Source organism: Mytilus edulis, chromosome 2 (genome assembly GCF_963676685.1).
Source record: "Mytilus edulis chromosome 2, xbMytEdul2.2, whole genome shotgun sequence".
NCBI classification, from domain to species: domain Eukaryota; kingdom Metazoa; phylum Mollusca; class Bivalvia; order Mytilida; family Mytilidae; genus Mytilus; species Mytilus edulis.
Genome location: NC_092345.1, coordinates 100,085,108 through 100,096,427, shown reverse-complemented (window position 1 = coordinate 100,096,427; position 11,320 = coordinate 100,085,108). Strand labels below are relative to the sequence as shown.

At 31.5% G+C, this 11,320-nt stretch overlaps 1 protein-coding gene across 1 annotated transcript in view; it reads left to right on the top strand.

The window, feature by feature from the left end:
• Positions 1-788: 788 nt before the first annotated feature.
• The window catches only part of LOC139513672 (glycoprotein-N-acetylgalactosamine 3-beta-galactosyltransferase 1-like), a 50,410-nt gene continuing 39,878 nt past the window's right edge, over positions 789-11,320 (top strand). Inside the window, exon 1 of the mRNA XM_071302366.1 lies at positions 789-904. The gene's annotated coding sequence lies outside the window, so the exon portion shown is untranslated. The remainder of the gene's footprint in view (positions 905-11,320) is intronic.

The window sequence follows — 11,320 nt, the reverse complement described above, 5'->3', positions numbered from 1 at the left end:
CAACACGTGTTTGTAATTAATAACAAATGCAATCCACATTTAAAAATACATATTTTCCTTTGCAGAACTCAGTGTCACCCATATTCGTACTACAGATTTATAAATCAACAAACTTCAAATGAAAATTATTTCGGTCATTTGTAGATAAAACTACATTTTATGAATTCTAAATTACATAGAACTATATCTGAAACTATATTTTTAATAATGTCACCATGATTAAAAAAAGTCAATGAAATACATGCAGCGTATATTGCGAATGTATATAACATAGTTTACTTACCATGCTTTCGGTATCGGTACGCAGACATCATGAATGTAACCATCTTCCTTCACAGGGACTCGGTTAGCGGATTAAATTTTTGTGATCAATATTTTTCAGATCTTTTTCTGTATTTCCTGTTTATTTGTTTTACATTATTAATAACGTTTTTAACGTTGGCATCAGTATTTCTTCGTTTTCTAGCAATGTGCAGTTTTCTATCCATATCCGTATACTGAAAAATCCTTGGTTAGCAGATTGTATATTTTTCAAATCCTTTTTCGTATTTCCTTTTTTTTTTTTTTTTAATTAATCAAAGTTTTATTGCACTTTTGCTGTTAACAATTTATTCAATCTACAGCTTCAATTAAGTATCCCTTAAATTAGTCATTGAATATTTAGGGAAAAATATTCAATAAGTATATCTATAAAGTTCTACAGAGTACAATTTCAATTTCATACCAGAATACGGTACGTTTCTTAACCCAAACTGTATATGATTTATTTATTGAAGCTTCACTGAACCGTGAAATTGATGATGATCCTTGATACTGACAGCATGACTTTTCAGCCGACAGTAGAATTTCGAAATTTTTGTTAGTTTACTCCGTGTAATTGTGAATAGGAGTCTTAAATGATTAGGTAAGACAATTGTTTTTTTCACGCATTATATAAACAACATAATTTTTTTTCAGTAAATAGTATTTTTTGCGTATTTCCTGTTTATTTTATTTTACATTATTAATAACGTTTGTAACTTTTAATGATAAACAGAAAATTCGTGATTTTATTTAAAGATATCAATATGATTCGTAGTTATGTCAAAGCCTGTTACCTGAATTTAAATAGACGTAGACAATTTTATATGGAAATCATGTTCTTATAAAATGTTTTATAATAGACATATTCTCTATAATTTATTTAATGTTAGAGTCTCTTATAGTTCTGTAAAGAATGTTACGCTTTTTATATTTATATATGTTTATTCTAAATATATATTATTGAGACATGAGACTTAAGTCATATGAAACTTCAAATTAAAAAAAAAATATGCAAAAATGGCTAGTTGTTATTATAAAACTTATGTACATATACTTTTTTCTCAAGAAAATTCTATAATTTATCCAAATTTAGAAGAAATTTACTTTTATTCAATTGCTTGCTTCCAGAAAACAATTCGCCGACATGTTATCCGTATGCAGCGTGACCTTCCCGTAAAAATCCGGTGATCGCAATACGCAAGTGCGAATGGAAAACCAAACGTTAACATCGTTCCGTCATTAAACTAAACTATATCTTATTGTACCTGTCATACACGTGCTATCTGAATATCCATGCTTCTTTGTTGATTCTTTATAAACGGGTGACAACCGTTAAACTTCGACTTCAAAACACGATCATAAATTAGCTGCCATATTTTCACAACAACACTGACCGATTGAAATATTTTCGAGGATTATACGAATTTATGCGAAAAAAATTATAAAATCATGCACAGAAGATTAAGTTTATGATATATAGTCCAGTCAATCTAGCATACATTTCACCCTAACCTGAAGTAATTGCTTCAGAAGATTTTAAAGTTTTAATCTTTAGCATTATACCCCAAATATACACAGAAAAAACCCATAATATCTTACTTGAGGAAAACTAAAAAAAAATCACAATTTAAAATTCCTACGGATATTTGCATTGAAAATGGGAGCTAACTCTACAAAAAAGCCAGAAATATCAATAAAAATTGATGCAAAATTATAACTTTACCGCTTCTATTCAACGGAATGTCTTGATTCTTGATATTTTAGCCATCTTTAGAGTGTAACAAACAACTCTAAAGATATTTTCATATCTTTTATCAGGCTACAATATAGATTTCGTAATTTATTAGTTGACCATTTATTGAGTTTTCAACATGTCAAGGTAAAGAATCTCAAATCTAATAAAAACAATTAAGCATATATTCTTCTTTTTGTGGTTTAAAGTTTCTTTAAAGAAGGTAGATGCTGAACAAATATAATATACAGACATAAACAATACCAAATTTTTACATTATTTTTTCAAAATGGTCACATGGCCACAAATTTGCAATTTCTTTGATGAAAAATGCACAAAAATTAAAAATACCCATAAAAAACTCGGCTTTGTACATTTCATGAGCAGGAGATTATATAAAATAGTAAAATACGAATTTTAAAACCCATCAAAATATCATACTTGAAATAAATTTAAAGAAAATCAACCAAAAACTGACACAAAAAAAGACTTATTTTTGAGGCGTTATCTCCCCTTCCAATGTTAATTTCCATAGGAAATACAAAATGCTGATTTTTGAGTTTTCCCCAAGTTAAATTTATGGGACTTTTTTCTGTGTATATTTAGGGATTGATGCTATAATTTAAAACTAACATATTATCTGTTGCAATTAGTTTAAGGTTAAAACTTAGTTTGACTGGACTAATATGTATGCATTGGTTCAAGAATTGGATTAACATTATTTTTCATTGTACCTATTAATTTTGAAATATCTGTTGGAAAATATTTAAATTATTGCAGTGTACAGTAATCAGTATATTGGTCCAACAAAAATACTTTTAGTGCAGTGGGAAAAAAACTAATACTGATAATTGTAATTTTTGTTTAGCATTTTTAATGAACAACATCTTGTACTTGGATATAAAATCACTGATAGTAAATATTATTTGTCGGATTATCTAATCACGATACTTGGTTTTCTCAAGTTATAATGTGTTTTCAAACAACAAACAATGTTGTAGTCTAAAGTATTTTTGTAAACGAATTTAGTAAGAGAGTAGACACAAAAAGATATGCATGAAAACAGAAAAAGGCTGGTACAAAAACAAAAAGAGTAAAAGGAAATAGACGTAGACACAAAGAGATATGCACAAAACAGAAAAAGGCTGGTACAAAAACAAAAAGAGTAAAAGGAAATAGACGTAGACACAAAAGTTAAAAGAAACAGTCTATTGTTCAGTAAAAGTGGAATCAAATATGTGGGTGTCAACACCAAAAGTAAAAGTATTTGCAATGCTAACAAGTCTAAATTTGGTCTATTTTAACAAACTAATTCCAATGAATTCATGCCAATGGTCACACGTATTGTGTCACCACAAAATATTCAGAAGTTCGTGAAGCTGCCCGGCAAATAATTTAGGACCCAGTATCAGCATGCATATACAACACATTTGTATATAGATCTACGGACACAGACGGACACATACACGATGGGTACGATGACGACTGACACTACGGAATAAAATCAGGAATACTTGACTATCTAAAAGAAATAGATGCATCTAACATTACTATTACATCCTCATGTACACCGCCATCTGGTACAGCAAAGATAGGTTCAAGTAAAAAACAATATCATCTTGGAGGGAGTAAAGTAGGTTCTCCGCAATATGTAGAAATTAATCTTTATACTAATAAACTGTTGTCGGAACTCATTTGAAAAAAACACATGTAGTAAAGCATGCTGAATGCTATTTTTTCTTCTTTTATGCTTATAATTTGTTAGATATTATACATTTAGTTTCATGTATTCTCTTTTCAAAGTCTATATATTAACAATTTTCAAAGTATCTAAAGAGTTTCCATTCTCAATTTAATTTAAATATTATATATTAATTTCACAACTACCTATAAAGTACTAGAGATTTATAAATAAACAAACTTCAAATGAAAATGATATAATCGGTCATTTGTAGATAAAAAAAACTCATGAAATCTAAATGTACATAGAACTATATCCGATACTATATTTTGATTAATGTAACCATAATTTTAAAAAAATACATGCATCGTATATTGTGATTTTATATAGCATAATTTACTTACGCAGACATCATGAATGTAACCATGTTACAGGGACTCGGTTAGTAGATTAAAATTTTGTTTATCAATATTTTTGAGGACTCTCAGGAAGATTAGTTTTAACTAATGGGATCATCCTCTTGAAAAAAAGAATATTTATTTATTTATTTATTCAAATCCTTTTTCGTAGTTCCTGTTTATTTGTTTTACTTTATCAACAACGTTTTTTTAACGTTGGCATCCATATTTCTTCGTTTTCTATCAATGTGCAGTTTTCTATCGCTATCCGTATACTGGTAAAATTCTAAAGGGATCAAAGTCACCATTTTGAATTGCCTTCCCTACTTTGAATAAAAAATAATAAAAACTATTTTTAAATAACTAACTCATGTTCGTCCTAATTAATTCTTCTATCAGATGCATGCAGTGATTTTCCGATCATCAAACATCAAACATCTTACTCGGCTAGCGTTTTATTCAAAAGATTCAAATTTCCCGGCGAAAGCAACGTAACTGGCAAATGTGTCGTTTTTTCTTCTTCAGTAAACGGATATGGATAGAAAACGAAGAAATATTGATATCAACGTTTAAAACGTTTATAATATTATTGTAAAATAATTGAAAAACAATGTTTTTATTTGCTAACCGAGTCCCTGTCTTCCTTGTGAATTACTATAATCCCGGGAAAGAAAAAAAATCATCATTTTTCTTTGTTGACACTATATTTACATAAATTGCACATACACACGTGAGAATAAACATCTGGTGTTCTATCAAATGAATCCTCCTCATTTTTTTTTTGGAAAGTACAACTTTTTCTCCAGCAAATGTTGGTGATAAAAAATGTATTTGTATACCCATTCATTAACAATAATAATTTTGTACGTTTTGCTCCCATTGCACATCTATAGAAATCCAACCAGATATGCAAAGAACTATCTATTTATAAATCTGCACTTAAATTGAAAATAGATATTTGCCTTATATAACTGTGACCAATATATGAACATCGACAAGAAAAGGTCCACGAAATGTAAAGTGTACAAGTGTTAGGTTAGATACTAGTAGTTCATTTACGTCTCACCATTAATAGTACAAAACATATCAAAATACACGCATACATAAAATAATATAAATTATTAATGCCATTCTAAAAAGATAACGAGAGACTGGATTAAAATATAAATAAAAAATAGATAATAATGAATATCATTACAGCTAGATTTTAAAATATATACAGTTAAGGTGGTACCCAACACTTTCACTAAAATTAATTTGGCTCGTTTAATTTTCATAAAATTTTGTCAAAGTAAATCCTGTAACAAAAATATTAAAATATAAAAAATTTTGAACCAACCGTTTTGTCAGAAAAATTACACTGGTTATATAGCAATTTGACAAACATCAATTTTGATCATTGAGAATCTTAATATTCCTTTTACAACACAACATAATTAAAACGTTTAGCTGACTTTACAGAGTTATCTCCTTGTAGTGTTAGGTACCACCTTAAGAAAAAAGGTTTAATGATGTAAAGAATACGCTTCGCCGGGCGCAGCTGGATACTACCGCAGAGGTCAAACCCTAAACAGTTAGGGCAAAAATGGACGCAATATTCGCACTTGATACAGGTCTGAACTCAGATTGTTATTAAATATATGACACATAATAGGTTTCTGACACAGAAAAACTGTAGTCAAAGAACTGGTAATTAGATATATGATTTGAATCCTTTTTTAATTTTATGCTTTTGTGCAATACACTATGCTGTTGCGAAATGCGTATAAAAATCTAACAATCACGGCCCCTTGACCTAATTCCGCTATTTGTTTTACTGTAGAGTAAGAAACTTGTTACAGGCAGAAAAGCAATTTGAAGTAGGGAAAGCCCAGTAGGGAATTTAAGAGTTGCAGACAATAATGAACAGGTGGTAAGAGAGGGCATGTCAGCAGCATTCAATGATCAAATGGCAAATATGCGTAAAGTGTTAGATGAAGTTGATAGGTCGTAATTTCTTTACTATAGTTGTGGTTAACCCGGACACATTGCTAGAAATTGTAATGCTCCTAAAAATTGGATACAGAATAACCAAGTATCGCCTGGACCTTCGGTTAGGCGTACGGGTAACCGTAGTGGTAAACGGAAACGGAAATATTTGTAACTCAACCCAAATACACTTAACAATGATGCAGGGCTCTATGTAGAGTTATTTATAAATGAAATCCCTGCCAAGTTTCTTATTGATACAGGAGCTACAGTTAGTTAGGTGTCGGGTACTCTTTTTGAGAAAGGAGTAGGGCCGATAAGGGCTGATTTCTGTCTCAATTTTCAAGTTCATCTAACGAAAGATTTTAGACACGTTTTAAACACTTTAGTGTCTATTTCAATTGATTCAATTAGTTTATGTGAAAGATTTTAAGTGATTAAGTCATTTTTGAGTTTTTACGCTCCGATTGAAGCTTCAATATGAAAAATCTATCAAATGTGCCAAAAATCGTCACTTTTCAGATAGTTTTTGTCAAAAATGAAAATGGCCGCATCCGTGTTCATCCTCAACCTTTATATATATGCTGTATTATCATCAAATACAACTTATATTTCAATATTATGGATGAACACGAATGCGGCCACTTTCATTTAAAAAGAAAACCGTCTAAAATTTAACTAAAATGCTAAAATTTTGAAGATTTCAGTAATTTAGCATGACTTAATGATGCTAATACTCGATATATACTGTAAACCAACTTATTTTCGCGGATACTTCATTTCGCGTTTTACCCTTTGTAAACTATTTCACGGCTATTTAATTTCGCGATTTTCTAATTTCTGTATATAGTTTAATAAGGAAAGATCTAAGTTTTACATATTCGCAACTATTTATATTCGCGTTAATTTTCTACTCGCGAAAGTCTCGAAAATTAATCGCTCGCGAAAATAAGTTGGCTTACGGTATGCATTGTATTGTCAAAAACAGCCCATATTTATGTAACAGAAGCATTTTACTTTTCAATAAATATCTTTACGACTACATATTTTGGGGCCAAAAAGGGGGCTTACTGAACCTTCTCCTTTAAGTCCCGTAATAGGTCAAATGTTCGCCAGGTCACTCAGGAAATAAGAGCAGCTAATTGGGAGTCTTTAAAATCATTGGTAAGGCACTGTTTTCTGTTAAGCTTGCTAGTTTTCACACTGTCATTGAAGGTGTAATAACAGGTTTGTCAAGGGAATGTATTTTTGGACTAGATTTTCTGCAAACAAACGGTTGTAAAGTTGAGTTAGGCTATAAAGTAAAAGGGAAATGGATAATCAACAGATGCCTTTGTTACTACAGGGAAAGTTATGCGTTTATCGGGTGACAGTCAAAGATAAAGTAAGCATGGCCCCAAGGTCCGAGGTATTAATTCAAGGTGAAGTACTGAACTATGATTCATCTGTGAAGGTTACTGGCATTATTGAACTAAGTAAAGAATGTCTTGATTGAGGAAAGGTTCTTGTAGGGAAGTCTATTGTAAAGTTTGATAAAACAGTTCCTGGTAGGCTGTTGAATATAAGTGATAGTGTCCAAGTACTACATGTCGGTACTATGGTCGAAAATCTCATCGGAGCTGAAGTGGTTAGTCAGGAAGACAATGACAATGTTAATGGTCTTAATAATGAATTAGAAAAGTTATTAGATAGATCTGGTGAGAATCTTGGACATGGACAAATGGACAAGGTCACAGAGTTGTTATTGGAATTTAAGCTTCTTTTTGCCGCTTCGGATTTGGATCTTGGACAAACAAATATTGTGAAACACAAGATTGACACTGGTGCTACACGGCCAATAAAGCACCCACCACGGCGCACCCCAATTATTATCAGGTATTAGTGAAGAGGTAGGTCATCATATTTACGATATGTTGGACAGAAACATTATTGAGCCTTCGGAAGGACCATGGTCCTCCGGGATAGTTTGGATAAGAAAGAAAGATCATGACAATCTGACAGCTGGTCATTTGGGCATTACAAAAACTTTGGCTAGGATTAAGGATTTTTTTTATTTGCCAGGTGTAAGATGTGATACTAGTACTTGGAGTTCCATTGCTGGTTGTTCAATATGTAATAAGAGAAAGCCAACCAAACCTCTGTCAGTGTTTGGCTCGACCAAGAAGAGGCAGTTGATGAAACGCCTGGCACATAGTGTGATACCAATTAAAATACTGAAGACTACTGCCTACTGTTCCTGCCAGGAAGACGATTGAAACACAAACCCCTGGGGTGATTGCTAATCACCATATTAAAAGAACTGTTAGAACATGGTATGAAAAAAGTGTAAAGGTGAAGGAGACCAGAGAAGACAATTTGGACTATTGATTAATTATTACACACCGTGTGTACATACATTCTACATGAAAGCCAAGGAGACTGTATGTCAGTACTTCGTGTCAGAATATGTGGACGAAGTCAGTTATCAGTTAAGAACGATTGAATACTTAGTTATAAGATGAGACTGTGAGAGGACACATTATAGGATTTCAAGTGTACTATTTAATGGTAAAAGATATCCTATATTATTATTGTGTTTTAGTTTTAATTTTATAGTATGAACATTCAGATCTAGTCTGAGGTTAAATTTTTTCAGTTATCATTAATTTTGTCATACTTCATGGAATTTAATGAATTTTGAGAGAGCAATATTTCATTCAATCTTCATTGATCTGCTATTTACTAATACATGGTCTGAGTGGTTTGTTTACAGTTAACAAGTATATGCAGTATAGTACGTTTTTCAAACTATCACAGAGTGTTATGAAACTTTGGAAGAAGAGTTTTGATGATTAATTATAGATAATGTCTGAAGCAAACTTTTCAAAAAGTGTTTTAATTTGATTAGGATTGTCAGTTTTCCTACCAAAGGTTGGTGGTTTTTGCCGGGCACTCCGGCTTCCTCCACCAATAAAAAGTTACCGCCACGAAATAGCCTACATGCGGTGCTTAAAAGTGGCGGTAAAAAACAAAAAATCACATTCAAATCAAAATGGTTTTTTTTTCTATTTTTAGTATTTTTCGAATAGATGGACTTTTTTACAATTATATTTAGAAACAGTCTGGGATTTTATTTGTTTGACATGATAAAAGAGGGACGAAAGATACCAGAGGGACAGTCAAACTCATTAATCGAAAATAAACTTACAACGCCTGGCTAAAAATGAAAGAAGACAAGCAAACAAACAATAGAACACATGACACAACATAGAAAACTAAAGAAAAAGCAACACGAACCCCACTAAAAACTAGGGGTGATATCGTGTGCTCCGGAAGGGTAAGAAGATCCTGCTCCACATGTTGCACTCGTCGTGTTGCATATGTTATAACAAACCGGGAAATAGTCCAATTCGATAGGTCACATTCATGAAAGGGAAGGGGACTGTAGTTACGACGGAAGGAACATATCCGATATCATTTGTGAAACAGTTATTTCATAACGGGCAACCAACTCATAATTTGTAGACATTCATGGATTGTTACGTAACTTGAACAGAATGTAATCTTCAAAACCAAGAAAAAGAATCTAAATACAAAGAATTTTTTTAAAATCTGTACTCTACTGATAAATAAGACGATTTTATATTTGCTACTAATTGCGTTTACAGTTTAACACATGTCAACAGTGATATACATGTTATGATTGACAATTTATATAGCATTTGTACAACTGGCTAATGAAAGCGCTCAATGATGATAAATAATATAACATTCACCTGTAATTTACCTGTAAAAAAATCGGCGCAAATGAAAAGAAAAATAGGCACAAATGAAAGAAAAAATCGGCGCAAATGAAAAACGCCGGTACACTGATTTTCGGCAATATCAAAGAAAAACCGACACGTGCAAAAACATTGTGCAGTTACTCATTTATTTGTGGTTTTTTCTCCATAACATTTGGAATTTATGCATCAAATATCAATCTGTACAATTATATAAAAACATGTTTATGTCACAGCACCCTTCTGATCATTAGTGACACATATAAGTCTTTAGTACACTAAGGGGTCCTCAGCAGTCTTTATACGTACTGGTTATAGAATAACATGTATTTGCATGTTTCATAATGTACTGAAACCTTCCTGATGTCTTAATAACTATCTATACACTTCCTAGTCAGTATACACATACATGTACACAAGGTAGGAACATACGTAACTCGATAATTTTATCTCAACTTGATTTTCATTCATTTAACAGTTTTTATTCATTAGTCTACAAAGGGATATTTGGAACTCATTAACCAGAACGTAAATCGCCAATGTCACCGATTTTTAAGAATTTGAATATGACTCCAACATGTTGAATTCGTAGCTTCATTATTTCCTAAATTAACGTGTTTAAATGTATCTAATGCTTAGGATGATTGAAGAATAAAAATAATAAAATTGATGGTAATTTGCGTAATCATCATCAGGGTTCCATTGTAATTGAAAAAGGTATAGACTGTATAACGTTTCTTACTAGCTCCCTGTAAAACACGCTATTTGATAAATTAAAAAGTTTTGTTCAATTTTAAATAGAAATAGACAAAATACACGGTATGTATAGTGTCCGGCTTGGATCGTGGTTTTTCGAATGATTTGATCGTTTTTCTTCGAGTGTGACCACTATTATTCGAGTAAATAGGATCAAAAATGTAAAACAAACAGGCTTCTTTTCTGACAAGACTTGAGTTTAATAAACAAGGATATACAAGGTGTGTTTGTATTTGAGATCAAAAGATATCATCAATCCGTCGTTATTTTTCGTTAAAAAACTTGAATTTAGCCTAACAGTGCTTTTATTTAAAAAAAAAAAAAAATAATAATAATAAAGCCATTTTTATACACATACCAATGCAAATGTCGATGGAAATGCATACAGTGAATCCATATATCTTATATACACAGACATTTAAGAAAAAATTCTTATTATCGCATTGAAGACGACATTTTGAGACTGAACTAATTTATTATCAATTTCCCCCACCTTAGTAGTCTCAGACCAACTTCACCTGCATATAGAATATACATTTCCCAACTTATTCGGTATTCAAGAGCTTGCAGCTCCTACTCAGACTTTGTAAAACGTCACCAGTGTCTGAGCAGAAAGTTGATGAACCAGGGGTATGTCAAAGAACGTATCGTCCTTTTACTAAAAAAAGTTCATCGGAAGGTACCAAGAACTTGTTGATAAATATTCCGTATCAACATCACA